A 6,000-nucleotide genomic window follows, 5' to 3' on the forward strand; every position below is an offset into this window, starting at 1 on the left:
TTGACCTCTCCTGGTTTCAAAGGACATCCATCTGGATGTCCTCTTATACCAGACTCAACTAGGCCCCCAAATGATAAAACATTTTGCATTTTGAAAATCCTACAAGAGATAAAAACATGGTTTTTTTTTTTTTTTTTTGCATGGAACTGAGACAGATAAGTGAACTTCTCCTAGGCCAGGGATCTGATCCCTGTGGGATACTGCTCCTACCTGCAGTGTCCTTTACTCTTTTTATAGAATTAATTAATCACCAAATCCTACTCCCCGATCCCTTTCAGATGTCTGTAGATTTTTCCTTACTTTGGTATTTTTATCACCCCAGTGTTGTTTTTTGTCTTCCATTTCATACATGTTTATTGGAAAACCATCTCCTGGGAACAAAGCTAGCTGATGGTATGACATCCAGGATAAACCCTTGGCTGCCATCAAGGAGTTCACAGTCAACATCAGGAAGACAGCCATGTCACTGCAGCTACAGGAGGGTGTGTTAATTGCTGTTGGAGGATGTGCCTGGGATGTTCTGGACCACTGAGGACTCACAGCCCTGTCCCAGGGGACCTGTACACACAGGGGCTATACACAAGGATCCAGTGTTAGTTAGGTAGGAACAGTAGTGCGCAGTCCTGGCAGAGGCTTCTAAGTAGCACAGTCAAAGGGAAAGACAGAATCCAGGCTGGGGTGTTGCTTGGAGCTGGAGTGCCTCAGAAGACCAACTGTTTGTTCAAGGTGCGAGTTGAGCCTGCACAGGATCTGTTGAGGCCAGATCAAAAAGAATCCAGAATTCCATTCTGAGGGCGGTAGAGGGTTTTGAGAACTACCACTGCATTAAACTCACACTCCTCAAGAGCTCTGGGAATGGGCTCCACCTAATTGATCCAATCTTAGATCTTCAATAACTCGTCTCACAACCTCTGCTCCAAGTAAGTGGGAGCTTTAATCTTCCCTCTATGTGGTTGGTGTTCAATCAAGGTCACCAAATGAATCCTGTGTGCCAGATACTACCTTTGGCTCAGAGGATCCCCAGATGTGACACAGCTCTGTCTTATAACAGGGACTTAGAGAGGCTGATTTGGCTAAAAGTCGTGGTTCTTTATTTCCTTCGATGTCCTATAGGTAATGACAAACAGGATAAAGCTTGGCATCCCTGCCTGACTATGTATCCGTCTCCTTTATTACCTTCAATTTTGTGATCTGCTCAGCTCTGCACATTGGCATGATAATCATTTAAGGATGTTCATCTAAAGAAAAAAAAACAATAATGTAGGTTTATTAGCCCTAAATTTACCTAACTTACCTCATCCTCCTTCAAAACTGGGGCAAGATTTGCAGCATCCTGTTTCAGAACCCTGGAGTAGTGCTCACAAGTCTTTAGCAGTTGCCCTACATCTTCCAGATCACCCCAGAATGAGACTCTTCCCTCTCCAAGCACAGGCAATCATCTCATGGAAAATAATTCTTCCTTCCAAGATCACAGGACTAATAGACATCCTGAGTGGCAAGTGGCAATTGTCACATGATCAAGACTTCCCTGGAGCTACTTCACAGAGTAAGAATTGACAGAACAAATCAACCAGATCACAGTTTGACCAAGACTGCTTATTTCTGCATACCCTTCACACATTCCCCCGGTTCTTTGTCTATTTAAACTTAAAGCTCCTGTCAACCACCAAAGACAGGGCTGAGATGCTGGATCTTGCTTTGCCTTTCCAATATGGCCATATTGATTAAAGATCTCCTCCCGTTTTTCATTATTATCTTTTCTGTCTGGTTTCTGGGGCAAGTGGCTGAACCTCAGAGTTTGTTTGTTGGGACCTTCAAAATCAGATGTCTAGCCTTGGACTCCCTAAAAGCCTCAGTGAGGGGGGCAAAGACCCCTCAACTCCAGGATGGTAAGAGATTCAACAGGAGTCTGTGCAAGGAGCAATGGGAGGACAAGAGAGATGCTCTCCAGCTCTGGGAGAAATTTGGAGTCGGGGCCAGCCGGGAAGCCTTCACTGCAGAAGGTAGCATTGGCATGCTTTAAAAATCTAGAGGAGCCCCTAGCAGAGCATCCTGCACATAGGAGAGCAAGCAAAAAGGGGGAAAAAAGGCAGGAAAAAATGGGGTGGTCAGAATCCTACAGGAAGGTCAGTAGGTTGTGTGCCTGAAAAGAGTGACCAGAGCTGGCGTTCAGAGTGCCGCTTGTGGACAGCAAGTGCCTTTGCTTGTCCTGAGTTTCTTATTACTCTGTCTAGTCTTTGTGGTTTCTAAACTGAGCTCAAGACCAAATAGTTCCTGAAAGTCTTCTCTGCCTTTTCTAAGCTTTATCTTTGAACTAGAGGACGATACCACATAATTTTGTACTTAATTGCTCTCTAATTATCTCACAGGTGCTGGTTTTATCTTCTCATCTACACCTGGAGGCTTCAGAATAATAGAAACCATACTCCAAACTTGTGTTTGCCCCACAGAGCTGAATATGTCATAGGTCGTGGTTCACAAATTAGGGAACTATGAAGCCAGAAATTCAAACCACCCAAAGATTTGGAGAACTGACTGAAGATTCAGAGATTCAGAGATCTGCTTTCTGCATTCTTTTCCACAGTTGAGGGAGCCACATCAATGTTTATACCAGCACAGTTCACAAAAGCTAAATTGTGGAACGGTTGTGGTGTGAACTAATAAATACAATCAATAAGAGTGTAAATTATATATTATAGATTAGTAAAAAATATAGACTATAGACATAAGATTTTGATAAGTGAGATAAGACAATTATAAAGCAAGAACTGTCATAGACAGGCCTAAGACTCCATTTTGCTTCCTTCTATAAAACACTGTTACAAGAGCTCTTTCTGAGAAACCGAAATGAAAGCTGTTTGTTTTCTTATAAAAATTGCTTTTCTTCACTTTGTACCCCACAAATTGTAACCTACTCAGGATGTAGCGGTGGTCATGGTGAGCTATATCCTGGGTTTGAATGACCTTGTGGGTCTACGTGACTTTGAAGTAGATTCTCTGCCCACCGACCCCTGCCCAAATTCAGGATGCGACTGTCCAGCACCTGCTTGAACCCAGGACTGTGGTCAACTGAACTGCAAAGCTAATGCTTTTTTTTGGCTTCTGTTTATCGCTTGCTTGCTGACTGGAAAATTCCAGTCCTGCCTAGAGCTCACAGGTCCCACTTATTAATGTTTTAATTTCTATGATTGGCTAGCTTACATGACAATAAACAAGTCACTGAGTTGTGGTTTTTGTGCTTATATTCTCTTTGGATGGACCAGGAAGATGCTGTCCACCCACAGAGCTTCAGTCTCTGTGGTGGGTGACAGATCCTGGCCAGGTAAATAAAGCTCTCTTTTGATTTGAAATTCGGACTTAGAGTGCTTTCTGAGGCGTCTCCCCATAACAGAACCAATCCTTCAATAGACGAATGGATAAAGAAACTGTGGTCTATATACACAATGGAATATTACTCAGCATTAAAAGAGAATAAAGTCATGACATTTGCAGATAAATGGATGGAGTTGGAGAATATCATGCTAAGGGAAGTAAGCCAATCCCAAAAAACCAAGGGCTGAATATTCTCTCTGATAAGTGGATACTGATTCATAATGGGTGTGGTAGGGGGAGCATGGGAGGAATGGAGGAAATTTGGATAAGGCAAAGGGGAGGGAGGGGTAGGGAGAGGGCAAGGGGATAGGAAAAATGATGGAATGAGATGGACATAATTACCCTAGGTACATGTAAGAAGACAACAAATGGTGTGATTCTTTCTTTGTGTACAACCAGAGAAATAAAAAATTGTGCTCCATGTGTGTACTACGAATTGAAATGCATTCTGCTGTCATGTATAACATATTAGAACAAATAAATTAATTAATTTTAAAAAAGAATGAAACAAACACATCTGGAATCAGTAACTGGACATTCCAGGGTTTCCTTGCTATCCAAGTCTGTGAACAAATAGAAGGATTCTGATTTCATCGCTGGGCAGTCACACTTCCAGATGTGTGGAAATCAACAAAGAAGTCTCTGTGATGCACATGTTTTCCCCAGGAGGTGTCTTCCCTCCTTAAACCAAACTGAAAACCCGACAGGATTGGCTTTGCATTCTGACAATGGATTCAGAAAGCTTCCTGCTCTGCTCAAAGAATAAATGTCCAAAGCATGATCCTGTGCCACTGTTTGGGATGGAAATAAGTGCCTGTTAGGATAATTAAACCTGTGGGTACCATCACAGTTTTGTTAAAATATAGACTGGTTTTGTACTGCTTGGTAATTAGCTTTGGCCTGGGCCCTTCCTCTGGGACACCTCTGGAACCTCTCCACAATGTGATAACGGAAGGATCAGCATCTAGCCCCACAGAACTTTTTCCAGGGCTCTGCTCCAGGGCTTTCCTTCTGACTGGCTATGCATGGCACTCTGGGAAGTTCCTGGCCATAGTTTTCTTTTCCAGAGAAAAAGGTGAAATGAGTCAAAGTGTCCAGGAGATCTTGGATGGACTGTCCAGATCCTGAGTAAATGCAGAGAAAAGTGATCAAACTAAACTCATCTGGCAAGAGTCTGATTATGCCTGCTTGGCAGCTAGCATCATCAGGTAACCAACCCCCTCTTCCAGGCACTGAGCAGCAGGACAGCATTACAAACACACTTGATGTCCAAACAAGGCATTGCATTGATTGGGTTATTGCTCAGCAACAGTATCTGAAGGTCAGTGGGGTCAAGCTGTTCAGAGTTGACTATATTAGACAGATGTGTCCCAAATACTAGGTATCCATATAGCTAACCCACACCTGGGAGAAAGCCACCATTATAGATTTCCACTGAATGAGGCCTCAAGTAGTATTCTTGGAAGCATCTCACCCACAGGACAGTCAATCAACTAAACCACAATGTGGTTCCAAACCCACCCCATAAAATGTCTTTTCAATTGTGGTTTTACAGACGCAGAGCCACTGGGCCATTATCATCACAGGCTGACATTTTTCTTTTTCTTTTTTCCAACATAAAAAAGGTCAACAATTTTTACTGCGGAGTGTTTGCCAGGCTGCTCCACCTGGCACTATGGGGCAAGGTGTTTAAAGCCTTTTGTGGAGCATCTCAGTGACTTTCTGGGATCTCCATGGCCCTACTAGCAGTGGCTAGGTGTCTTTCCTTTCCAAGAGGGCAAGGAGAAAGCTAAGTCAGGAAAAGCCACCTGCCCCTTCCCACAGGGTGGGGACTAGGATAAAAATGTAAAAGCCTGCCAAGAAAGAATGGCTCTGTTCCAAGGCAAGTATGAGAATGCCTTAGTTAAACTGCCAAGGTTTCTTCCTGTCCTGCCTGTTGGGCACAGGGATCCACGTGTCACTCTCCCCTCCCCACCTTGGGTCAAGGGATCCCCCACCTTCCTCAGCACCGCCATACTGAGAGTGCCATGCAGGTACGGGATGATCGCAGAGGGAAACGAGTTGGAAACTACCCAGGCCAGCTCCAGGGGGAGGCCGGAGGAGGGGCAGAGGCCCCCACGACAGCCAAAGGCGTCGGCTTTCCCACCCCGCGCGCACGGGACTCGGGCCCCACTTTGGTCTCCTGCAGCTGCGGACGCTCTCACCTCCCGGGGTGACAGGACAGTCTAGCCTCGGCTCGCTCCTCCAGCCTCCGTTGGCTCCTCCAGCCTCGGTTCCCTCCTCCAGCCTCGGTTCCCTCCTCCAGCCTCAGCTCGCTCCTCCCAGCAGCAACGCACGGGGCTTGGGAAGGTCCCGCAGGTCCCGGGAGGCCCCGCCCACCAACCAAGCCACACCCACCACACAAGCCACGCCCACCGACCGCAACACGCCCTTTGGCCTGCCATCGCCCCCTCTGCCCCGTTCCCTCTTGTTAAGTAGGAGACCTCGGGCTTCCGTGGCAGTGACCCTGTGGGGGATTGGGCAAGATGTCCACGTGTCGAGGAAAACACAAAAAGCTCCAAAGTTTGTGGCGTAGGGAACTGGCCGCTGTGGGTGCCCTGCATCCAGGGGAAGGGCCGCCAGAGAGGA

General features: G+C 45.9%; 1 protein-coding gene across 14 annotated transcripts in view; it reads right to left on the reverse strand.

The window, feature by feature from the left end:
• Positions 1 to 5,737, reverse strand: part of Tlr5 (toll like receptor 5) — a 29,091-nt gene extending 23,354 nt beyond the window's left edge. For 7 of the 14 annotated variants that reach the window (XM_040277656.2, XM_078022891.1, XM_078022888.1 and 4 more), the window contains exon 1: positions 5,577 to 5,726. The gene's annotated coding sequence lies outside the window, so the exon portion shown is untranslated. Of the gene's footprint in view, positions 1 to 1,176; positions 1,239 to 5,576 lie in introns of all 14 variants that reach the window. The other 7 variants (XM_040277657.2, XM_078022895.1, XM_078022894.1 and 4 more) reach the window with 3 other exon arrangements.
• Positions 5,738 to 6,000: the final 263 nt, after the last annotated feature.

This window comes from Ictidomys tridecemlineatus, chromosome 10 (genome assembly GCF_052094955.1).
Source record: "Ictidomys tridecemlineatus isolate mIctTri1 chromosome 10, mIctTri1.hap1, whole genome shotgun sequence".
In the NCBI taxonomy this organism is placed as follows: domain Eukaryota; kingdom Metazoa; phylum Chordata; class Mammalia; order Rodentia; family Sciuridae; genus Ictidomys; species Ictidomys tridecemlineatus.